The sequence below is a fragment of the Heterodontus francisci genome, chromosome 12 (genome assembly GCF_036365525.1).
Source record: "Heterodontus francisci isolate sHetFra1 chromosome 12, sHetFra1.hap1, whole genome shotgun sequence".
Classification (NCBI taxonomy): Eukaryota; Metazoa; Chordata; class Chondrichthyes; order Heterodontiformes; family Heterodontidae; genus Heterodontus; species Heterodontus francisci.
The window spans coordinates 9,139,402-9,167,389 of record NC_090382.1 but is presented as its reverse complement, the minus strand read 5'-3'; positions in this window follow the sequence as shown (position 1 = coordinate 9,167,389).

Below are 27,988 nucleotides of genomic sequence, written 5' to 3'. Positions count from 1 at the left end.
TACACTTCTATAGGCACTGAATCTGAGTGGTGTAAACTTCTTGAGGTACTGAATCTGAATGGGGTAAACTTGCACAGGCACTGACTCTGAATGGGGTAAACTTCCACAGGCACTGACTCTCACTGGGGTACACTTCCACAGGCACTGACTCTCACTGGGGTACATTTACACATGCACTGACTCTGAATGGGGTAAACTTCCACAGGCACTGACTCTAACTGGGGCACACTTCGACAGGCACTGAATCTGAATGTGCTAAACTTCTACAGGTACTGAATCTGAATGGGGTAAACCTCCACAGGCACTGACTCTCACTGGTGTACACTTCCACAGGCACTGACTCTGAATGGGGTAAACTTCCACAGGTACTGACTCTCACTGGTGTACACTTCCACAGGCACTGACTCTCACTGGGGTGCACTTCCACAGGCACTGAGTCTGAAAGGGGTAAACTTCCACAGGCACTGACTCTCACTGGGGAACACTTCCACATGCACTGAATCTGAATGGGGTAATCTTCCACAGGCATTGACTCTCACTGGGGTACACTTTCACATGCACTCAATATGAATGGGGTAAATTCCACAGCCACTGACTCTCACTGGGGTACACTTCCACAGGCACTGAATCTGAATGGGGTAAACTTCCACAGGCACTGACTCTGAATTGGTTACAGTTCCACAGGCAATGACTCTCAGTGGGGTACACTTCGACAGGCACTGACTCTCACTGGGGTACACTTCCACAGGCACTGACACTGAATGGGGAAAACCTCCACAGGCACTGACTCTCACTGGAGTGCTCTTCCACAGGCACTGACTCTGAATGGGGTAAACCTCCACAGGCACTGACTCTCACTGGGGTACACTTCCACAGGCACTGACTCTGAATGGGGTAAAGTTCCACAGGCAATGACTCTCAGTGGGGTACAATTCGACAGGCACTGACACTGACTGGGGTAAACTTCCACAGGCACTGACTCTCACTGGGGTACACTTCCACAGGCACTGACTCTCACTGGGTTACACTTCCACAGGCACTGACTCTGAATGGGGTAATCTTCCACAGGCACTGTCTCTCACTGGAGTACACTTCCACAGGCACTGACGCTCACTGGGGGACTCTTCCACAGGCACTGACTCTCACTGGGGTACACTTCCACAGGCACTGACACAGAATGGTGTAAACTTCTACAGGCACTGACTATGAATGGGGTAAACTTCCACAGGCACTGACTCTGAATGGGGAAAACTTGCACAGGCACTGACTCTGACTGGGGTACACTTCCACAGGCAAATACACTCACTGGGTTACACTTCCTCAGGCACTGACTCTGAATGGGTTAAACTTGCACAGGCCCTGACTCTCACTGGGGTACACTTCTACAGGGACTGACTCTCACTGGGGTTAACTTTTCCAGGCACTGAATCTGAATGGGGTAAACTTCCACAGGCACTGATTCTCACTTGGGTACACTTCTTCAGGCACTGACTCTCACTGGGGTACATTTCCACAGGCACTGACTCTCACTTGTGTACACTTCCACAGGCACTGACTCTCACTTGGGTACACTTCTGCAGGCACTGACTCTCACTGGGGTACATTTCCACAGGCACTGACTCTCAATGTTGTACATTTCCACATGCACTGACTCTGAGTGGGGTACACTTCTACAGGCACTGAATCTGAGTGGTGTAAACTTCTTGAGGTACTGAATCTGAATGGGGTAAACTTGCACAGGTACTGACTCTGAATGGGGTAAACTTCCACAGGCACTGACTCTCACTGGGGTACACTTCCACAGGCACTGACTCTCACTGGGGTACATTTACACATGCACTGACTCTGAATGGGGTAAACTTCCACAGGCACTGACTCTAACTGGGGTACACTTCGACAGGCACTGAATCTGAATGTGGTAAAATTCTACAGGTACTGAATCTGAATGGGGTAAACTTCCACAGGCACTGACTTTCACTGTTGTACATTTCCACAGGCACTGACTCTGAATGGGTTAAACTTCCACAGGCACTGACTCTCACTGGGGTACACTTCCACAGGCACTGACTCTCACTGGGGTACACTTACACAGGCACTAAATCGGAATTGGTAAAACTTCCAAAGGCACTGACTCTCACTGGGGTACACTTCCACAGGCACTGACTCTGAATGGGGTAAACTTCCACAGGCACTGACTCTGAATGGGGTTAACTTCTACAGGCTCTGAAACTGAATGGGGGAATCTTCTACAGGTACTGAATCTGAATGGGGTAAACTTCCACAGGCACTGAATCTCACTGGGGTACACTTACACAGGCACTGACTCTGAATGGGGTAAACATCCACAGGTACTGACTCTGAATGGGGAAATCTTCCAGAGGCAATGACTCTAACTGGGGTACACTCCCACAGGCACTGACCCTCACAGGGGGACACTTCCACAGCCACTGACTCTGAATGGGGTACACTTCCACAGGCATTGACCCTCACTTGGGTGCACTTCCACAGGCACTCACTCTCACTGGGGTACACTTCCACAGGCACTGACTCTGAATGGGGTAAACTTCCACAGGCACTGACTCTCACTGGGATACACTTCCAGAGGCACTGACTCTGAATGGGATAAACTTTCACAGGCACTGACTCTCACTTGGGTACACTTAGACAGGCACTGACTCTCACTGGGGTAAACTTCCAAAGGCACTGACTCTCACTGGGGTACACTTCCACAGGCACTGATTCTGAATGTGTTAAACTTCTACAGGTACTGAATCTGAATGGGCTAAACGTTTACAGGCACTGACTCTCACTGGGTTGCACTCCCACAGGCACTGACTCCGAATGGGGTAAACTTCCAAAGGCACAGACTCTCACTGGGGTACATTTCCACAGGCACTGAATCTGAATGGGGTAAACTTTCACAGGCACTGGCTCTCACTGGGGTACACCTCCAGAGGCAATGACTCTCACTGGGGTACACTTCCACAGGCACTGTCGCTCACTGGGGGACACTTCCACAGGCACTGACTCTGAATGGGGTAAACTTCCACAGGCACTGACTCTGAAATGTGTAAACTTCCACAGGCACAGACTCTCACTGGGGTACACTACCACAGGCACTGACTCTGAATTGGGTAAATTCCAGAGGCACTGACTCTCACTGGGATCACTTCCACAGGCACTGAATCTGAATGGGGTAAACTTCCGCAGGCACTGGCTCTCACTGGGGTACACTTCCACAGGCACTGACTCTCACTGGGGTACACTTACACAGGCACTGACACTGAATGGGGTAAACTTCCAAATGCACTGACTCTCACTGGGGTACACTTCCACAGGCACTGAATCTGAATGGGGTAAACTTCCACAGGCACTGACTCTGAATGGGGTAAACTTCGACAGGCACTGAATCTGAATGTGGAAAACTTCTACAGGTACTGAATCTGAATGGAGTAAACTTCCACAGGCAATGACTCTCACTGGGGTACACTTCCACAGGCACTGACTCTGAATGGGGTAAACTTCCACAGGTGCTGAATCTGAATGTGGTAAACTTCCACAGGCACTGAGTCTGAAAGGGGTAAACTTCCACAGGCACTGACCCTCACTGTGGTGCACTTCCACAGGCACTGACTCTGAATGAGGTAAACTTCCACAGGCACAGACTCTCACTGGGGTACACTTCCACATGCACTGAATCTGAATGGGGTAAACTTCCACAGGCATTGACTCTCACTGTGGTGCACTTCCACAGGCACTGACTCTCATTGGGGTACATTTCCACAGACACTGACTCTCACTTGGGTACACTTCCACAGGCACAGACTCACACTGGTGTACACTTCCACATGCACTGAATCTGAATGGGGTAAACTTCCACAGGCATTGACTCTCACTGGGGTACACTTCCACATGCACTCAATATGAATGGTGTAAATTCCACAGCCACTGACTCTCACTGGGGTACACTTCCACAGGCACTGAATCAGAATGGGGTAAACCTCCCGAGGAACTGACTCTGAATGGGGTAAACTTCCACAGGCACTGAATCTGAATTGGTTACAGTTCCACAGGCAATGACTCTCAGTGGGGTACACTTCGACAGGCACTGACTCTCACTGGGGTACACTTCCACAGGCACTGACACTGAATGGGGTAAACCTCCACAGGCACTGACTCTCACTGGAGTGCTCTTCCACAGGCACTGACTCTGAATGGGGTAAACCTCCACAGGCACTGACTCTCACTGGGGTACACTTCCACAGGCACTGACTCTGAATGAGGTAAACTTCCACAGGCAATGACTCTCAGTGGGGTACAATTCGACAGGCACTGACACTGACTGGGGTAAACTTCCACAGGCACTGACTCTCACTGGGGTACACTTCCACAGGCACTGACTCTCACTGGGTTACACTTCCACAGGCACTGACTCTGAATGGGGTAAACTTCCACAGGCACTGACTGTCACTTGGGTACACTTCTACAGGCATTGAATCTGAATGGGGTAAACTTCCATAGGCACAGAATCTGAATGGGGTAAACTTACATTGGCACTGACTCTCACTTGGGTACACTTCTACAGGCACTGAATCTGAATGGGGTAAACATCCACAGGCACTGACTCTCACTTGGGTACACTTCTTCAGGCACTAACTCTCACTGGCGTACATTTCCACAGGCACTGACTCTCTCTGGGGTACATTTCCTTTGGCACTGACTCTCACTGGGGTACACTTCCACAGGCACTGACTCTCACTGGGGTACACTTACACAGGCACTAAATCGGAATTGGTAAAACTTCCAAAGGCACTGACTCTCACTGGTGGACACTTCCACAGGCACTGACTCTGAATGGGGTTAACTTCTACAGGCTCTGAAACTGAATGGGGGAATCTTCTACAGGTACTGAATCTGAATGGGGTAAACTTCCACAGGCACTGAATCTCACTGGGGTACACTTACACAGGCACTGACTCTGAATGGGGTAAACATCCACATGCACTGACTCTCACTGGGGTACACTTCCACAGGCACTGAATCTGAATGGGGTAAACTTCCACAGTCACTGATTATGAATGGGGTAAACATCCACAGGTAGTGACTCTGAATGGGGAAATCTTCCACAGGCAATGACTCTAACTGGGGTACACTCCCACAGGCACTGACTCTCACAGGGGGACACTTCCACAGCCACTGACTCTGAATGGGGTACACTTCCACAGGCATTGACCCTCACTTGGGTGCACTTCCACAGGCACTCACTCTCACTGGGGTACACTTCCACAGGCACTGACTCTGAATGGGGTAAACTTCCACAGGCACTGACTCTCACTGGGGTACACTTCCAGAGGCACTGACTCTGAATGGGATAAACTTTCACAGGCACTGACTCTCACTTGGGTACACTTAGACAGGCACTGACTCTCACTGGGGTAAACTTCCAAAGGCACTGACTCTCACTGGGGTAAACTTCCACAGGCACTGATTCTGAATGGGGAAAACTTCCACAGGCACTGACTCTGAATGGGGTAAACTTCGACAGGCACTGAATCTGAATGTGTTAAACTTCTACAGGTACTGAATCTGAATGGGCTAAACGTTTACAGGCACTGACTCTCACTGGGGTGCACTCCCACAGGCACTGACTCCGAATGGGGTAAACTTCCAAAGGCACAGACTCTCACTGGGGTACATTTCCACAGGCACTGAATCTGAATGGGGTAAACTTTCACAGGCACTGGCTCTCACTGGGGTACACTTCCAGAGGCAATGACTCTCACTGGGGTACTCTTGCACAGGCACTGTCGCTCACTGGGGGACACTTCCACAGGGACTGACTCTGAATGGGGTAAACTTCCACAGGCACTGACTCTGAATGGTGTAAACTTCCACAGGCACAGACTCTCACTGGGGTACACTTCCACAGGCACTGAATCTGAATGGGGTTAACATCTACAGGTACTGAAGCTGAATGGGGTAAACATCCACAGGCACTGACTCTCACTGGGGTAAACTTCCACAGGCACAGACTCTGAATGGGATAAACTTCCACAGGCACTGACTCTCACTTGGGTACACTTCGACAGGCACTGACTCTCACTGGGGTAAACTTCCAAAGGCACTGACTCTCACTGGGGTACACTTCCACAGGCACTGATTCTGAATGGTGAAAACTTCCACAGGCACTGACTCTGAATGGGGTAAACTTCTGCAGGTACTGAATCTGAATGGGCTAAACGTTTACAGGCACTGACTCTCACTGGGGTGCACTCCCACAGGCACTGACTCTGAATGGGTTAAACATCCACAGGCACAGACTTTCACTGGGGTACACTTCCACAGGCACTGACTCTCACTGGGGTACACTTACACAGGCACTGACTCTGAATGAGGTAAACTTCCACAGGCACAGACTCTCACTGGGGTACACTTCCACATGCACTGAATCTGAATGGGGTAAACTTCCACAGGCATTGACTCTCACTGTGGTGCACTTCCACAGGCACTGACTCTCATTGGGGTACATTTCCACAGACACTGACTCTCACTTTTGTACACTTCCACAGGCACAGACTCACACTGGTGTACACTTCCACATGCACTGAATCTGAATGGGGTAAACTTCCACAGGCATTGACTCTCACTGGGGTACACTTCCACATGCACTCAATATGAATGGTGTAAATTCCACAGCCACTGACTCTCACTGGGGTACACTTCCACAGGCACTGAATCAGAATGGGGTAAACCTCCCGAGGAACTGACTCTGAATGGGGTAAACTTCCACAGGCACTGAATCTGAATTGGTTACAGTTCCACAGGCAATGACTCTCAGTGGGGTACACTTCGACAGGCACTGACTCTCACTGGGGTACACTTCCACAGGCACTGACACTGAATGGGGTAAACCTCCACAGGCACTGACTCTCACTGGAGTGCTCTTCCACAGGCACTGACTCTGAATGGGGTAAACCTCCACAGGCACTGACTCTCACTGGGGTACACTTCCACAGGCACTGACTCTGAATGAGGTAAACTTCCACAGGCAATGACTCTCAGTGGGGTACAATTCGACAGGCACTGACACTGACTGGGGTAAACTTCCACAGGCACTGACTCTCACTGGGGTACACTTCCACAGGCACTGACTCTCACTGGGTTACACTTCCACAGGCACTGACTCTGAATGGGGTAAACTTCCACAGGCACTGACTGTCACTTGGGTACACTTCTACAGGCATTGAATCTGAATGGGGTAAACTTCCATAGGCACAGAATCTGAATGGGGTAAACTTACATTGGCACTGACTCTCACTTGGGTACACTTCTACAGGCACTGAATCTGAATGGGGTAAACATCCACAGGCACTGACTCTCACTTGGGTACACTTCTTCAGGCACTGACTCTCACTGGCGTACATTTCCACAGGCACTGACTCTCTCTGGGGTACATTTCCTTTGGCACTGACTCTCACTGGGGTACACTTCCACAGGCACTGACTCTCACTGGGGTACACTTACACAGGCACTAAATCGGAATTGGTAAAACTTCCAAAGGCACTGACTCTCACTGGTGGACACTTCCACAGGCACTGACTCTGAATGGGGTAAACTTCAACAGGCACTGACTCTGAATGGGGTTAACTTCTACAGGCTCTGAAACTGAATGGGGGAATCTTCTACAGGTACTGAATCTGAATGGGGTAAACTTCCACAGGCACTGAATCTCACTGGGGTACACTTACACAGGCACTGACTCTGAATGGGGTAAACATCCACAGGCACTGACTCTCACTGGGGTACACTTCCACAGGCACTGAATCTGAATGGGGTAAACTTCCACAGTCACTGATTATGAATGGGGTAAACATCCACAGGTAGTGACTCTGAATGGGGAAATCTTCCACAGGCAATGACTCTAACTGGGGTACACTCCCACAGGCACTGACTCTCACAGGGGGACACTTCCACAGCCACTGACTCTGAATGGGGTACACTTCCACAGGCATTGACCCTCACTTGGGTGCACTTCCACAGGCACTCACTCTCACTGGGGTACACTTCCACAGGCACTGACTCTGAATGGGGTAAACTTCCACAGGCACTGACTCTCACTGGGGTACACTTCCAGAGGCACTGACTCTGAATGGGATAAACTTTCACAGGCACTGACTCTCACTTGGGTACACTTAGACAGGCACTGACTCTCACTGGGGTAAACTTCCAAAGGCACTGACTCTCACTGGGGTACACTTCCACAGGCACTGATTCTGAATGGGGAAAACTTCCACAGGCACTGACTCTGAATGGGGTAAACTTCGACAGGCACTGAATCTGAATGTGTTAAACTTCTACAGGTACTGAATCTGAATGGGCTAAACGTTTACAGGCACTGACTCTCACTGGGGTGCACTCCCACAGGCACTGACTCCGAATGGGGTAAACTTCCAAAGGCACAGACTCTCACTGGGGTACATTTCCACAGGCACTGAATCTGAATGGGGTAAACTTTCACAGGCACTGGCTCTCACTGGGGTACACTTCCAGAGGCAATGACTCTCACTGGGGTACTCTTCCACATGCACTGAATCTGAATGGGCTAAACGTTTACAGGCACTGACTCTCACTGGGGTGCACTCCCACAGGCACTGACTCTGAATGGGTTAAACATCCACAGGCACAGACTTTCACTGGGGTACACTTCCACAGGCACTGACTCTCACTGGGGTACACTTACACAGGCACTGACTCTGAATGAGGTAAACTTCCACAGGCACAGACTCTCACTGGGGTACACTTCCACATGCACTGAATCTGAATGGGGTAAACTTCCACAGGCATTGACTCTCACTGTGGTGCACTTCCACAGGCACTGACTCTCATTGGGGTACATTTCCACAGACACTGACTCTCACTTTTGTACACTTCCACAGGCACAGACTCACACTGGTGTACACTTCCACATGCACTGAATCTGAATGGGGTAAACTTCCACAGGCATTGACTCTCACTGGGGTACACTTCCACATGCACTCAATATGAATGGTGTAAATTCCACAGCCACTGACTCTCACTGGGGTACACTTCCACAGGCACTGAATCAGAATGGGGTAAACCTCCCGAGGAACTGACTCTGAATGGGGTAAACTTCCACAGGCACTGAATCTGAATTGGTTACAGTTCCACAGGCAATGACTCTCAGTGGGGTACACTTCGACAGGCACTGACTCTCACTGGGGTACACTTCCACAGGCACTGACACTGAATGGGGTAAACCTCCACAGGCACTGACTCTCACTGGAGTGCTCTTCCACAGGCACTGACTCTGAATGGGGTAAACCTCCACAGGCACTGACTCTCACTGGGGTACACTTCCACAGGCACTGACTCTGAATGAGGTAAACTTCCACAGGCAATGACTCTCAGTGGGGTACAATTCGACAGGCACTGACACTGACTGGGGTAAACTTCCACAGGCACTGACTCTCACTGGGGTACACTTCCACAGGCACTGACTCTCACTGGGTTACACTTCCACAGGCACTGACTCTGAATGGGGTAAACTTCCACAGGCACTGACTGTCACTTGGGTACACTTCTACAGGCATTGAATCTGAATGGGGTAAACTTCCATAGGCACAGAATCTGAATGGGGTAAACTTACATTGGCACTGACTCTCACTTGGGTACACTTCTACAGGCACTGAATCTGAATGGGGTAAACATCCACAGGCACTGACTCTCACTTGGGTACACTTCTTCAGGCACTGACTCTCACTGGCGTACATTTCCACAGGCACTGACTCTCTCTGGGGTACATTTCCTTTGGCACTGACTCTCACTGGGGTACACTTCCACAGGCACTGACTCTCACTGGGGTACACTTACACAGGCACTAAATCGGAATTGGTAAAACTTCCAAAGGCACTGACTCTCACTGGTGGACACTTCCACAGGCACTGACTCTGAATGGGGTAAACTTCAACAGGCACTGACTCTGAATGGGGTTAACTTCTACAGGCTCTGAAACTGAATGGTGGAATCTTCTACAGGTACTGAATCTGAATGGGGTAAACTTCCACAGGCACTGAATCTCACTGGGGTACACTTACACAGGCACTGACTCTGAATGGGGTAAACATCCACAGGCACTGACTCTCACTGGGGTACACTTCCACAGGCACTGAATCTGAATGGGGTAAACTTCCACAGTCACTGATTATGAATGGGGTAAACATCCACAGGTAGTGACTCTGAATGGGGAAATCTTCCACAGGCAATGACTCTAACTGGGGTACACTCCCACAGGCACTGACTCTCACAGGGGGACACTTCCACAGCCACTGACTCTGAATGGGGTAAACTTCCACAGGCATTGACCCTCACTTGGGTGCACTTCCACAGGCACTCACTCTCACTGGGGTACACTTCCACGGGCACTGACTCTGAATGGGGTAAACTTCCACAGGCACTGACTCTCACTGGGGTACACTTCCAGAGGCACTGACTCTGAATGGGATAAACTTTCACAGGCACTGACTCTCACTTGGGTACACTTAGACAGGCACTGACTCTCACTGGGGTAAACTTCCAAAGGCACTGACTCTCACTGGGGTACATTTCCACAGGCACTGACTCTGAATGGGGAAAACTTCCACAGGCACTGACTCTGAATGGGGTAAACTTCGACAGGCACTGAATCTGAATGTGTTAAACTTCTACAGGTACTGAATCTGAATGGGCTAAACGTTTACAGGCACTGACTCTCACTGGGGTGCACTCCCACAGGCACTGACTCCGAATGGGGTAAACTTCCAAAGGCACAGACTCTCACTGGGGTACATTTCCACAGGCACTGAATCTGAATGGGGTAAACTTTCACAGGCACTGGCTCTCACTGGGGTACACTTCCAGAGGCACAGACTCTCACTGGGGTACATTTCCACAGGCACTGACTCTGAATGGGGGAAACTTCCACAGGCACTGACTCTCACTGGAGCACACTTCCACAGGCACTGACTCTGAATGGGGTAAACTTCCACAGACACTGACTCTCACTGGGGTACACTTCCACAGGCACTGAATCTGAATGGTGTAAACTTCCACAGGCACTGACTCTCACTGGGATACACTTCCACAGGCACTAACTCTGAATGGGGTAAACTTCCACAGGCACTGAGTCTGAATGACGTACACTGCCACAGGCACTGAATCTGAATGGGGTAAACTTCCACAGGCACTGATTCTGAATGGCGTAAACTTCCACAGGCACGGAATCTCACTGGAGTACTCTTACACAGGCACTGACTCTGAATGGGGTAAACTTCCACAGGCACTGACACTCTCTCGGGACCAGTTCAACAGGGACTGACTCTCACAGGGGTACACTTCTACAGGGACTGACTCTCACTGGGGTACACTTCTACAGGGACTGACTCTCACTGGGGTACACTTCCACAGGTACAGACTCTCACTGGGGTACACTTCTATCGGCACTGACTCTCTCTGGGTTACAATTCAACCCACACTGACTCACACTAAGGTGCAGTCACACACGCTCTAACTGTCACTTGGGTACCGTTCCCTAGGCACTGACTCGAACTGGGGTACACTTCTACAGGCACTGACTCTCACTTGGGTACACTTATACAGGCACTGACGCTCACTGGGGTACACTTCCACAGGTACAGACTCTGAATGGGGCAAACTTCCACAGGCACTGAATCTGAATGGGGTAAACTTCCACAGGCAATGACTCACACTGGGGGACACTTCCACAGGCACTGACTCTCACTGGGGTGCAATTCCACAGGCACTGACTCTGAATGGGGTAAAGATCCACAGGCACTGACTCTGAATGGGGTACACTTCTACAGGCATTGACTCTCACTGGGGTTCATTTCCACAGTGACTGACTCTCACTGGGGTACATTTCCACAGGCACTGACTCTCACTGGGGTACATTTCCACAGGCACTGACTCTCACTTGGGTACACTTCTACAGGCACTGACTCTCACTTGGGTACACTTCTCCAGGCACTGACTCTCACTGGGGTACATTTCCACAGGCACTGACTCTCACTTGGGTACACTTCTGCAGGCACTGACTCTCACTTGGGTACACTTCTACAGGCACTGACTCTCACTGGGGTACATTTCCACAGGCACTGACTCTCACTTGGGTACACTTCTGCAGGCACTGACTCTCACTTGGGTACACTTCTACAGGCACTGACTCTCACTGGGGTACATTTCCAAAGGCACTGACTCTCACTTGGGTGCACTTCTATAGGCACTAAATCTGAATGGTGTAAACTTCTGGAGGTACTGACTCTGAATGGGGTAAACTTCCACAGGCACTGACTCTCACTGGGGTACACTTCCACAGGCACTGACTCTCACTGGGGTACATTTACACATGCACTGACTCTGAATGGGGTAAACTTCCAAAGGCACTGACTCTAACTGGGGTACACTTCGACAGGCACTGAATCTGATTGTGGTACACCTCTGCAGGTACTGAATCTGAATGGGGTAAAGTTCCACAGGCACTGACTTTCACTGGGGTACATTTACACAGGCACTGACTCTGAATGGGTTAAACTTCCACAGGCATTGACCCTCACTTGGGTGCACTTTCACAGGCACTGACTCTCACTGGGGTACACTTCCAGAGGCACTGACTCTGAATGGGGTAAACCTCCACAGGCACTGACTCTCACTGGGGTACACTTCCAGAGGCACTGACTCTCACTGGGGTACATTTTCACAGGCACTGACTCTCACTGGGGTGCATTTCCACAGGCACTGACACTCGCTTGGGTACACTTCTACAGGCACTGACTCTCACTGGCGCACATTTCCACAGGCAAAGACTCTCACTGGGGTACATTTCCACATGCACTGACTCTGAGTGAGGTACACTTCCATAGGCAGTGACTCCTAATGGTGAGCCTCTTCCCAGCCACTGAATATCACTGGGGTACACTTCTACAGGCACTGACTCTCACAGGGGCACATTTCCACAGGCACTGACTCTGAATGTGGTAAACTTCCACAGGCATTGACTCTCACAGGAGTACACTTCCACAGGCACTGAATCTGAATGGCGTAAACTTCCACAGGCACTGACTCTCACTGGGGTACACTTCCACAGGCACTGAATCTGAATGGGGTATACTTCCACAGGCACTGACTCTCACAGCAGTACACTTCCACAGGTACTGATTCTGAATGGGGTAAACTTCCACAGGCATTTACTCTCACTGTGGTACACTTCCACAGGCACTGAATCTGAATGGGGTAAGTTCCACAGGCACTGACTCTGAATGGGGCAAATTTCTACTGGCACTGACTCTCTCTGAGGAACAGTTCCACAGGCACTGACTCTCACATGGGTAAATTTCCACTGGCACTGACTCTCACTTGGGTACACTTCTACAGGCACTGACTCTCACTTGGGTACACTTCTACAGGCACTGACTCTCACTGGGGTAAACTTCCACAGGCACTGACTCTGAATGGGATAATCGTCTACAAGCACTGAATATGAATGGGGTAAACTTCTACAGTTACTGAATCTGAATGGGGAAAACTTCTTCAGGCACTGACTCTCACTGGGGTAGACTTCCACAGGCACTGACTCTCACTGGGGGACACTTACACAGGCACTGACTCTGAGTGGGGTAAACTTCCAAAGGCACTGACTCTCACTGGGGTACAGTTCCACAGGCACTGACTCTGAATGGGGTAAACTTCCACAGGCACTGACTCTGAATGAGGTAAACTTCTACAGGTACTGGATCTGAATGGGGTAAATTTCTACAGGCACTGAATCTGAATGGTGTAAACTTCTACAGGTACTGAATCTGAATGGGGTAAACTTCCACAGGCACTGACTCTGAATGGGGTAAACTTCCACAGGCACTGACTCTGAATGGGTTAAACTTCCACAGGCACTGACTCTCACTGTGGTACACTTCCCCAGGCACTGACTCTGAATTGGTTACAGTTCCACAGGCAATGACACTGACTGGGGTACACTTACTCAGGCACTGACTCTCACTGGGGTATACTTCCACAGGCACTGACTCTCACTGGGGGACACTTACACAGGCACTGACTCTAAGCGGGGTAAACTTCCAAAGGCACTGACTCTCACTGGGGTACACTTCCACAGGCACTGACTCTGAATGGGGTAAACTTCCACAGGCACTGACTCTGAATGGGTTACATTTCCACATGCACTGACTCTGAGTTGGGTACACTTCCATAGGCAGTGACTCCTAATGGTGAGCCTCTTCCCAGCCACTGAATCTCACTGGGGTACACTTCTACAGGCACTGACTCTCACAGGGGTACATTTCAACAGGCACTGACTCTGAAAGTGGTACACTTCCACAGGCATTTACTCTCATTGGGTACACTTCCACAGGCACTGAATCTGAATTGGTTACAGTTCGACAGGCAATGACTCTCAGTGGGGTACACTTCGACAGGCACTGACTCTGACTGGGTAAACTTCCACATGCACTGACTCTCACTGGGGTACACTTCCACAGGCACTGACTCTGAATGGGGTAAACTTGCACAGGCACTGACTCTCACTGGAATACACTTCAACAGGCACTGACTCTGAATGGGGCTAATTTCTACTGGCATTGACTCTCTCTGAGGAACAGTTCCACAGGCACTGACTCTCACTTGGGTAAATTTCCACAGGCACTGACTCTCACTTGGGTACACTTCTACAGGCACTGACTCTCACTTGGGTACACTTCTACAGGCACTGACTCTCACTGGGGTACATTTCCACAGGCACTGACTCTGAATGGGGTAAACTTCCACAGGCACTGACTCTGAATGGGGTACTCTTCCACAGCCACTGACTCTGAATGGGGTAATCGTCTACAGGCACTGAATATGAATGGGGTAAACTTCTACAGTTACTGAATCTGAATGGGGTAAACTTCCACAGGCACTGACTCTCACTGGGGTACACTTCCACAGGCACTGACTCTCACTGGGGTACACTTACACAGGCACTGACTCTGAATGGGGAAAACTTCCAAAGGCACTGACTCTGAATGGGGTAAACTTCTACAGGCACTGCATCTGAATGGAGTAAACTTCTACAGGTACAGAATCTGAATGGGGTAAACTTCCACAGGCACTGACTCTCACTGGGGGACACTTCCACAGGCACTGAATCTGAATGGGGTAAACTTCCACAGACTCTGACTCTCACTGGAGTACACTTCCGCAGGCACTGACTCTGAATGGGGCAAATTTCTACTGGCAGGGACTCTCTCTGAGGAACAGTTCCACAGGCACTGAGTCTCACTTGGGTAAATTTCCATAGGCACTGACTCTCACTTGGGTACACCTCTACAGGCACTGACTCTCACTTGGGTGCACTACTACAGGCACTGACTCTCACTGGGGTACATTTCCACAGGCACTGACTCTGAATGGGGTAATCGTCTACAGGCACTGAATATGAACGGGGTAAACTTCTGCGGTTGCTGAATCTGAATGGGGTAAACTTCCACAGGCACTGACTCTCACTGGGGTACACTTCCACAGGCACTGACTCTCAGTGGGGTACACTTACACAGGCACTGACTCTGTATGGGTTAAACTTCCAAAGGCACTGACTCTCACTGGGGTACACTTCCACAGGCACTGACTCTGAATGGGGTAAACTTCCACAGGCACTGACTTTGAATGGGGTTAACTTCTGCAGGCTCTGAATCTGAATGGGGTAAACTTCTACAGGTACTGAATCTGAATGGGGTAAACATCCACAGGCACTGAATCTCACTGGGGTACACTTACACAGGCACTGACTCTGTATGGGTTAAACTTCCAAAGGCACTGACTCTCACTGGGGTACACTTCCACAGGCACTGACTCTGAATGGGGTAAACTTCCTCAGGCACAGACTCTGAATGGGGTTAACTTCTGCAGGCTCAGAATCTGAATGGGGTAAACTTCTACAGGCACTGCACCTCACTGGGGTACACTTACACAGGCACTGACTCTGAATGGGGTAAACTTCCACAGGCACTGAATCTCACTGGGGTACACTTACACAGGCACTGACTCTCACTGGGGTACACTTCCACAGGCACTGAATCTGAATGGGATAAACTTCCACAGGCACTGAATCTCACTGGGGTACACTTACACAGGCACTGACTCTGAATGGGGTAAACTTCCACAGGCACTGACTCTAACTGGGGCACACTCCCACAGGCACTGACTCTCACAAGGGGGCACTTCCACAGCCACTGACTCTGAATGGGGTACACTTCCACAGGCATTGACCCTCACTTGGGTGCACTACCACAGGCACTGACTCTCACTGGGGTACACTTCCAGAGGCACTGTCTCTGCATGGGGTAAACTTCCACAGGCACTGCCTCTCACTGGGGTACATTTCCAGAGGCACTGACTCTCACTGGGGTACATTTTCACAGGCACTGACTCTCACTGTGGTGCATTTCCACAGGCACTGACTCTCACTTGGGTACACTTCGACAGGCACTGACTCTCACAGGCGTACATTTCCACAGGCACTGACTCTCACTGGGGTACATTTCCACATGCACTGACTCTGAGTGGGGTACACTTCCATAGGCAGTGACTCCTGATGGTGAGCCTCTTTCCAGCCTCTGAATCTCACTGGGGTACACTTCTACAGGCACTGACTCTCACAGGGGTACATTTCCACAGGCACTGACTGTGAATGTGGTAAACTTCCACAGGCATTTACTCTCCCTGGGATACACTTCCACAGGCACTGAATCTGAATGGGGTAATGTTCCACAGGCACTGACTCTGAATTGGTTACAGTTCCACAGGCAATGACTCTCAGTGGGGTACACTTCGACAGGCAACTCTGACTGGGTAATCTTCCACATGCACTGACTCTCACTGGGGTACACTTCCACAGGCACTGACTATGAATGGGGTAAACTTCCACAGGCACTGACTCTCATTGGAATACACTTCCACAGGCACTGACTCTGAATGGTGCAAATTTCTTCTGGCGTTGAGTCTCTCTGAGGAACAGTTCCACAGGCACTGACTCTCACTTGGGTAAATTTCCACAGGCACTGACTCTCACTTGGGTACACTTCTACAGGCACTGACTCTCACTTGGGTACACTTCTACAGGCACTGACTCTCACTGGGGTACATTTCCACAGGCACTGACTCTGAATGGGGTAAACTTCCACAGGCACTGACTCTGAATGGGGGACACTTCCACAGCCACTGACTCTGAATGGGGTACACTTCCACAGGCATTGACCCTCACTTGGGTGCACTTCCACAGGCACTGACTCTCACTGGGGTACACTTCCAGAGGCACTGACTCTGAATTGGGTAAACTTCCACAGGCACTGCCTCTCACTGGGGTACATTTCCAGAGGCACTGACTCTCACTGGAATACACTTCCACAGGCACTGACTCTGAATGGGGCAAATGTCTACTGGCATTGACTCTCTCTGAGGAACAGTTCCACAGGCACTGACTCTCACTTGGGTAAATTTACACAGGCACTGACTCTCACTTGGGTACACTTCTACAGGCACTGACTCTCACTTGGGTACACTTCTACAGGCACTGACTCTCACTGGGGTACATTTCCACAGGCACTGACTCTGAATGGGGTAAACTTCCACAGGCACTGACTCTGAATGGGGTACTCTTCCACAGGCACTGACTCTGAATGGGGTAATCGTCTACAGGCACTGAATATGAATGGGGTAAACTTCTACAGTTACTGAATCTGAATGGGGTAAACTTCCACAGGCACTGACTCTCACTGGGGGACACTTCCACAGGCACTGAATCTGAATGGGGTAAACTTCCACTGGCACTGACTCTGAATGGGGGAAACTTCCACAGGCACTGAATCTGAATGGGGTAAACTTCCACAGGCACTGATTCTGAATGGCGTAAACTTCTAGAGGCAATGACTCTCACTGGGGTAAACGTCCACAGGCACTGACTCTCACTGCGGTACAATTCCACAGGCACTGACTCTGAATGGCGTAAAATTCCAGAGGCAATGACTCTCACTTGGGTACACTTCCACAGGCAATGAATCTCACTGGGGTACACTTCCAGAGGCACTGACTCTGAATGGGGTAAACTTCCACAGGCACTTACTCTCACTGGGGTACACTTCCACAGGCACTGAATCTGAATGGAGTAAACTTCTACAGGTACAGAATCTGAATGGGGTAAACTTCCACAGGCACTGACTCTCACTGGGGGACACTTCCACAGGCACTGAATCTGAATGGAGTAAACTTCTACAGGTACAGAATCTGAATGGGGTAAACTTCCACAGGCACTGACTCTCACTGGGGGACACTTCCACAGGCACTGAATCTGAATGGGGTAAACTTCCACAGGCTCTGACTCTCACTGGAGTACACTTCCGCAGGCACTGACTCTGAATGGGGCAAATTTCTACTGGCAGGGACTCTCTCTGAGGAACAGTTCCACAGGCACTGACTCTCACTTGGGTAAATTTCCATAGGCACTGACTCTCAATTGGGTACACCTCTACAGGCACTGACTCTCACTTGGGTGCACTACTACAGGCACTGACTCTCACTGGGGTACATTTCCACAGGCACTGACTCTGAATGGGGTCATCGTCCACAGGCACTGAATATGAATGGGGTAAACTTCTGCAGTTGCTGAATCTGAATGGGGTAAACTTCCACAGGCACTGACTCTCACTGGGGGACATTTCCACAGGCACTGACTCTGAATGGGGTAATCGTCTACAGGCACTGAATATGAATGGGGTAAACTTCTGCAGTTGCTGAATCTGAATGGGTTAAACTTCCACAGGCACTCACTCTCACTGGGGTACACTTCCACAGGCACTGACTCTCACTGGGGTACATTTACACAGGCACTGACTCTGTATGGGTTAAACTTCCAAAGGCACTGACTCTCACTGGGGTACACTTCCACAGGCACTGACTCTGAATGGGGTAAACTTCCACAGGCACTGACTCTGAATGGGGTTAACTTCTGCAGGCTCTGAATCTGAATGGGGTAAACTTCTACAGGTACTGAATCTGAATGGGGTAAACTTCTACAGGTACTGAATCTGAATGGGGTAAGCTTCCACATGCACTGGATCTCACTTGGGTACACTTACACAGGCAGTGACTCTGAATGGGGTAAACTTCCACAGGCACTGACTCTCACTGGGGTACACTTCCACAGGCACTGAATCTGAATGGGGTAAACTTCCACAGGCACTGACTATGAATGGGGTAAACATCCACAGGTACTGACTCTGAATGGGGAAATCTTCCAGAGGCAATGTCTCTAACTGGGGCACACTCCCACAGGCACTGACTCTCACAAGGGGACACTTCCACAGCCACTGACTCTGAATGGGGTACACTTCCACAGGCATTGACCCTCACTTGGGTGCACTTCCACAGGCACTGACTCTCACTGGGGTACACTTCCAGAGGCACTGACTCTGCATGGGGTAAACTTCCACAGGCACTGCCTCTCACTGGGGTAAATTTCCAGAGGCACTGACTCTCACTGGGGTACATTTTCACAGGCACTGACTCTCACTGTGGTGCATTTCCACAGGCACTGACTCTCACTTGGGTACACTTCGACAGGCACTGACTCTCACAGGCGTACATTTCCACAGGTACTGACTCTCACTGGGGGACATTTCCACATGCACTGACTCTGAGTGGGGTACACTTCCATAGGCAGTGACTCCTGATGGTGAGCCTCTTCCCAGCCTCTGAATCTCACTGGGGTACACTTCTACAGGCACTGACTCTCACAGGGGTACATTTCCACAGGCACTGACTGTGAATGTGGTAAACTTACACAGGCATTGACTCTCACAGCAGTACACTTCCACAGGCACTGATTCTGAATGGGGTAAACTTCCACAGGCATTTACTCTCCCTGGGGTACACTTCCACAGGCACTGAATCTGAATGGGGTAATGTTCCACAGGCACTGACTCTGAATTGGTTACAGTTCCACAGGCAATGACTCTCAGTGGGGGTACACTTCGACAGGCACTGACTCTGACTGGGTAATCTTCCACATGCACTGACTCTCACTGGGGTACACTTCCACAGGCACTGACTCTGAATGGGGTAAACATCCACAGGCACTGACTCTCATTGGAATACACTTCCACAGGCACTGACTCTGAATGGTGCAAATTTCTACTGGCGTTGACTCTCTCTGAGGAACAGTTCCACAGGCACTGACTCTCACTTGGGTAAATTTCCACAGGCACTGACTCTCACTTGGGTACACTTCTACAGGCACTGACTCTCACTTGGGTACACTTCTCCAGGCACTGACTCTCACTGGGGTACATTTCCACAGGCACTGACTCTGAATGGGGTAAACTTCCACAGGCACTGACTCTGAATGGGGGACACTTCCACAGCCACTGACTCTGAATGGGGTACACTTCCACAGGCATTGACCCTCACTTGGGTGCACTTCCACAGGCATTGACTCTCACTGGGGTACACTTCCAGAGGCACTGACTCTGAATGGGGTAAACTTCCACAGGCACTGCCTCTCACTGGGGTACATTTCCAGAGGCACTGACTCTCACTGGAATACACTTCCACAGGCACTGACTCTGAATGGGGCAAATTTCTACTGGCATTGACTCTCTCTGAGGAACAGTTCCACAGGCACTGACTCTCACTTGGGTAAATTTCCACAGGCACTGACTCTCACTTGGGTACACTTCTACAGGCACTGACTCTCACTTGGGTACACTTCTACAGGCACTGACTCTCACTGGGGTACATTTCCACAGGCACTGACTCTGAATGGGGTAAACTTCCACAGGCACTGACTCTGAATGGGGTACTCTTCCACAGGCACTGACTCTGAATGGGGTAAGCGTCTACAGGCACTGAATATGAATGGGGTAAACTTCGACAGTTACTGAATCTGAATGGGGTAAACTTCCACAGGCACTGACTCTCACTGGGGTACACTTCCACAGGCACTGACTCTCACTGGGGTACACTTACACAGGCACTGACTTTGTACGGGTTAAACTTCCATAGGCACTGACTCTCACTGGGGTTCCCTTCCACAGGTACTGACTCTGAATGGGGAAAACCTCCAAAGGCACTGACTCTGAATGGGGTAAACTTCTACAGGCACTGCATCTGAATGGAGTAAACTTCTACAGGTACAGAATCTGAATGGGGTAAACTTCCACAGGCACTGACTCTCACTGGGGGACACTTCCACAGGCACTGAATCTGAATGGGGTAAATTTCCACAGGCTCTGACTCTCACTGGAGTACACTTCCGCAGGCACTGACTCTGAATGGGGCAAATTTCTACCGGCAGGGACTCTCTCTGAGGAACAGTTCCACAGGCACTGACTCTCACTTGGGTAAATTTCCATAGGCACTGACTCTCACTTGGGTACACCTCTACAGGCACTGACTCACACTTGGGTGCACTACTACAGGCACTGACTCTCACTGGGGTACATTTCCACAGGCACTGACTCTGAATGGGGTAATCGTCTACAGGCACTGAATATGAATGGGGTAAACTTCTGCAGTTGCTGAATCTGAATGGGGTAAACTTCCACAGGCACTGACTCTCACTGGGGTACACTTACACAGGCACTGACTCTGTATGGGTTAAACTTCCAAAGGCACTGACTCTCACTGGGGTACACTTCCACAGGCACTGACTCTGAATGGGGTAAACTTCCACAGGCACTGACTCTGAATAGGGTTAACTTCTGCAGGCTCTGAATCTGAATGGGGTAAACTTCTACAGGTACTGAATCTGAATGGGGTAAACTTCCACAGGCACTGAATCTCACTGGGGTACACTTACACAGGCACTGACTCTGAATGGGGTAAACTTCCACAGGCACTGACTCTCACTGGGGTACACTTCCACAGGCACTGAATCTGAATGGGGTAAACTTCCACAGGCACTGACTCTCACTGGGGGACACTTCCACAGGCACTGAATCTGAATGGGGTAAACTTCCACAGGCTCTGACTCTCACTGGAGTACACTTCCGCAGGCACTGACTCTGAATGGGGCAAATTTCTACTGGCAGGGACTCTCTCTGAGGAACAATTCCACAGGCACTGACGCTCACTTGGGTAAATTTCCATAGGCACTGACTCTCACTTGGGTACACCTCTACAGGCACTGACTCTCACTTGGGTGCACTACTACAGGCACTGACTCTCACTGGGGTACATTTCCACAGGCACTGACTCTGAATGGGGTAATCGTCTACAGGCACTGAATATGAATGGGGTAAACTTCTGCAGTTGCTGAATCTGAATGGGGTAAACTTCCACAGGCACTGACTCTCACTGGGGTACACTTCCACAGGCACTGACTCTCACTGGGGTACACTTACACAGGCACTGACTCTGTATGGGTTAAACTTCCAAAGGCACTGACTCTCACTGGGGTACACTTCCACAGGCACTGACTCTGAATGGGGTCACCTTCCACAGGCACTGACTATGAATGGGGTAAACATCCACAGGTACTGAGTCTGAATGGGGAAATCTTCCAGAGGCAATGACTCTAACTGGGGCACACTCCCACAGGCGCTGACTCTCACAGGGGGACACTTCCACAGCCACTGACTCTGAATGGGGTCCACTTCCACAGGCATTGACCCTCACTTGGGTGCACTTCCACAGGCACTGCCTCTCACTGGGGTACATTTCCAGAGGCACTGACTCTCACTGGGGTACATTTTCACAGGCACTGACTCTCACTGTGGTGCATTTCCACAGGCACTGACTCTCACTTGGGTACACTTCGACAGGCACTGACTCTCACTGGCGTTCATTTCCACAGGCACTGACTCTCACTGGGTTACATTTCCACATGCACTGACTCTGAGTGGGGTACACTTCCATAGGCAGTGACTCCTGATGGTGAGCCTCTTCCCAGCCACTGAATCTCACTGGGGTACACTTCTACAGGCACGGACTCTCACAGGGGTACATTTCCACAGGCACTGACTGTGAATGTGGTAAACTTACACAGGCATTGACTCTCACAGCAGTACACTTCCACAGGCACTGATTCTGAATGGGGTAAACTTTCACAGGCATTTACTCTCCCTGGGGTACACTTCCACAGGCACTGAATCTGAATGGGGTAATGTTCCACAGGCACTGACTCTGAATTGGTTACAGTTCCACAGGCAATGACTCTCAGTGGGGTACACTTCGACAGGCACTGACTCTGACTGGGTAAACTTCCACAGGCACTGACTCTCACTGGGGTACACTTCCACAGGCACTGAATCTGAATGGGGTAAACTTCCACAGGCACTGACTCTCATTGGAATACACTTCCACAGGCACTGACTCTGAATGGTGCAAATTTCTACTGGCGTTGACACTCTCTGAGGAACAGTTCCACAGGCACTGACTCTCACTTGGGTAAATTTCCACAGGCACTGACTCTCACTTGGGTACACTTCTACAGGCACTGACTCTCACTGGGGTACATTTCCACAGGCACTGACTCTGAATGGGGTAAACTTCCACAGGCACTGACTCTGAATGGGGTACTCTTCCACAGGCACTGACTCTGAATGGGGTAATCGTCTACAGGCACTGAATATGAATGGGGTAAACTTCTACAGTTACTGAATCTGAATGGGATAAACTTCCACAGGCACTGACTCTCACTGGGGTACACTTCCACAGGCACTGACTCTCACTGGGGTACACTGACACAGGCACTGACTCTGTACGGGTTAAACTTCCAAAGGCACTGACGCTCACTGGGGTTCCCTTCCACAGGGACTGACTCTGAATGGGGAAAACGTCCAAAGGCACTGCATCTGAATGGGGTAAACTTCTACAGGCACTGAATCTGAATGGGGTAAACTTCCACTGGCACTGACTCTGAATGGGGTAAACTTCCACAGGCACTGACTCTGAATGGGGTAAACTTCCACTGGCACTGACTCTGAATGGGGTAAACTTCCACAGGCACTGACTCTGAATGGGGTAAACTTCCACAGGCACTGACTCTGAATGGCGTAAAATTCCAGAGGCAATTACTCTCACTTGGGTACACTTCCACAGGCACTGAATCTCACTGGGGTACACTTCCAGAGGCACTGACTCTGAATGGGGTAAACTTCCACAGACACTGACCCTCACTGGGATGCACTTCCACAGGCAATGATACTGAATGTGGTCAACTTCCACAGGCACTTACTCTCACTGGGGTACACTTCCACAGGCACTGACTCTCACTGGGGTACACTTCCACAGGCACTGAATCTGAATGGGGTAAACTTCCCCAGGCACTGACTCTGAATGTGTAAACTTCCACAGGCACTGACTCTGAATTGGTTACAGTTCCACTGGCAATAACTCTCAGTGGGGTGCACTTCGACAGGCACTGACTCTGACTGGGGTACACTTCCACAGGCACTGTCTCTAACTGGGGTGCAGTCCCACAGGCTCTAGCTGTCATTTGGATACCGTTCCCAAGGCACTGACTCTGACTGGGGTACACTTCCACAGGCACTGACTGTCACTGGGGTGCACCTCAAAAGGCACTGACTCTGAATGGGGTAAACTTCCACAGGCACTGACTCTGAATGGGGTACACTTCAACAGGCACTGAATCTGAATGGCGTAAACATCCACAGGTTCTGACACTGAATGGGGTAAACTTCTAGAGGCAATGACTCTCACCGGGGGACACTTGCACAGGCACTGACTCTCACTGTGTACACTTCCACAGGCACTGACTTAGAATGGGGGAAACATCCACAGGCACTGACCCACACTTGGGAGCACTTACACAGGCACTGACTCTGAATGGGGTAAACTTCCACAGGCACTGAATGTCACTGGGGTACACTTCCACAGACACTGACTCTGAATGAGGTAAACTTCCACAGGCACTGAATCTGAATGGGGTAAACTTCCACAGGCACTGACTCTCACTTGGGTACACTTCTTCAGGCACTGACTCTCACTGGGGTACATTTCCACAGGCAATGACTCTCACTGGGGTAGATTTCCATTGGCACTGACTCTCACTTGGGTACACTTCCACAGGCACTGAATCTGTATGGGGTAAACTTCCACAGGCACTGACTCTCACTTGGGTACACTTCTTCAGGCACTGAGTCTCACTGGGGTACATTTCCACAGGCACTGACTCTCACTGGGGTACATTTCCATTGGCACTGACTCTCACTTTGGTGCACTTCGACAGGCACTGACTCTCACTTGGGTACACTTCTGCAGCCACTGACTCTCGCTGGAGTACCTTTCCACATGCACTGACTCTGAATGGGATATACTTCTATAGGCAGTGACTCCTAATGGAGAGCCGCTCCCCAGCCACTGAATCTCACTGGTGTACACTTCTCCAGGCACTGACTCTCACAGGGGTACACTTCTACAGGCACTGAATCTGAATGGGGTTAACATCTACAGGTACTGAAGCTGAATGGGGTAAACATCCACAGGCACTGACTCTGAATGGGATAAACTTCCACAGGCACGGACTGTCACTGGGGTACAAATGCACAGGCACTGTCTCTGAATGGGGTAAACTGCCACAGGCACTGAATCTCACTTGGGTAAACTTCGACAGGCACTGACTCTCACTGGGGTAAACTTCCAAAGGCACTGACTCTCCCTTGGGTACACTTCCACAGGCACTGACTCTGAATGGGGTAAACTTCCACAAGCACTGACTCTGAATGGGGTAAACTTCGACAGGCACAGAATCTGAATGTGGTAAACTTCTACAGTTACTGAATCTGAATGGGGTAAACTTCCACAGGCACTGACTCCGAATGGGGTCAACTTCCAAAGGCACAGACTCTCACTGGGGGACACTTCCACAGGCACTGACTCTGAATGGGGTAAACTTCCACAGGCACTGACTCTCACTGGGGTACACTTCCAGAGGCAAAGGCTCTCACTGCAGTACAATTCCACAGGCACTGTCACTCACTGGGGGACACTTCCACAGGCACTGACTCTGAATGGGGTAAACTTCCACAGGCACTGACTCTGAATGGTGTAAACTTCCACAGGCACAGACTCTCACTGGGGTACACTTCCACAGGCACTGACTCTGAATGGGGTAAATCCCATAGGCACTGACTCTCACTGGGATCACTTCAACAGGCACTGAATCTGAATGGGGTAAACCTCCACAGGAACTGGCTCTCACTGGGGTACACTTCCACAGGCACTGACTCTCACTGGCGTACACTTACACAGGCACTGACTCTGAATGGGGTATACTTCCAAAGGCACTGACACTCACTGGGGTACACTTCCACAGGCACTGACTCTGAATGGGGTAAACGTCCACAGGCACTGACTCTGAATGGGGTAAACTTCGACAGGCACTGAATCTGAATGTGGCAAACTTCTACAGGTACTGAATCTGAATGGGGTAATGTTCCACAGGCACTGACTCTCACTGGGGTACACTTCCACAGGCACTGACTCTGAATGGGGTAAACTTCCACAGGTACTGAATCTGAATGGGGTAAACTTCTACAGGTACTGAATCTGAATGGGGTAAACGTCTACAGGCACTGACTCTCACTGGGGTACACTTCCACAGGCACTGAATCTGAATGGGGTTAACATCTACAGGTACTGAAGCTGAATGGGGTAAACATCCACAGGCACTGACTCTCACTGGGGTAAACTTCCACAGGCACTGACCCTTACTGGGGTGCACTTCCACAGGCACAGACTCTGAATGAGGTAAACTTCCACAGGCACAGACTCTCACTGGGGTACACTTCCACATGCACTGAATCTGAATGGGGTAAACTTCCACAGGCATTGAGTCTCACTGCGGTACACTTCCACATGCACTCACTATGAATGGGATAAATTCCACAGCCACTGACTCTCACTGGGGTACACTTCCACAGGCACTGAATCTGAATGGGGTAAACTTCCCCAGGAACTGACTCTGAATGGGGTAAACTTCCACAGGCACTGACTCTGAATTGTTTACAGCTCCACAGGCAATGACTCTCAGTGGGGTACACTTCAACAGGCACTGACTCTCACTGGGGTACACTTCCAATGCACTGACACTGAATGGAGTAAACTTCCACAGGCACTGACTCTCACTGGAGTGCTCTTCCACAGGCACTGACTCTGAATGGGGTAAACCTCCACAGGCACTGACACTGAATGGAGTAAACTTCTACAGGCACTGACTCTCACAGGGGTAAACTTCCACAGGCACTGACTCTGAATGGGATAAACTTCCACAGGCACTGACTGTCACTGGGGTACAATTCCACAGGCACTGACTCTGAATGGGGTAAACTTCCACAGGCACTGACTCTCACTTGGGTACTCTTCGACAAGCACTGACTCTCACTGGGGTAAACTTCCAGAGGCACTGACTGTCACTGGGGTACACTTCCACAGGCACTGATTCTGAATGGGGTAAACTTCCACAGGCACTGACTCTGAATGGGGAAAACTTCCACAGGCACTGAATCTGAATGTGTTAAACTTCTACAGGTACTGAATCTGAATGGGCTAAACGTTTACAGGCACTGAGTCTCACTGGGGTACACTTCCACAGGCACTGACTCCGAATGGGGTAAACTTCCAAAGGCACAGACTCTCACTGGGGTACACTTCCAGAGGCAATGACTCTCACTGGGGTACACTTCCACAGGCACTGTCGCTCACTGGGGGACACATCCACAGGCACTGACTCTGAATGGGGTAAACTTCCACAGGCACTGACTCTGAATTGTGTAAACTTCCACAGGGACAGACTCTCACTGGGTTACACTTCCACAGGCACTGACTCTGAATGGGGTAAACTTCCACAGGCACTGACTCTCACTGGGGTACACTTCCACAGGCTCTGACTCTGAATGGGGTAAACTTC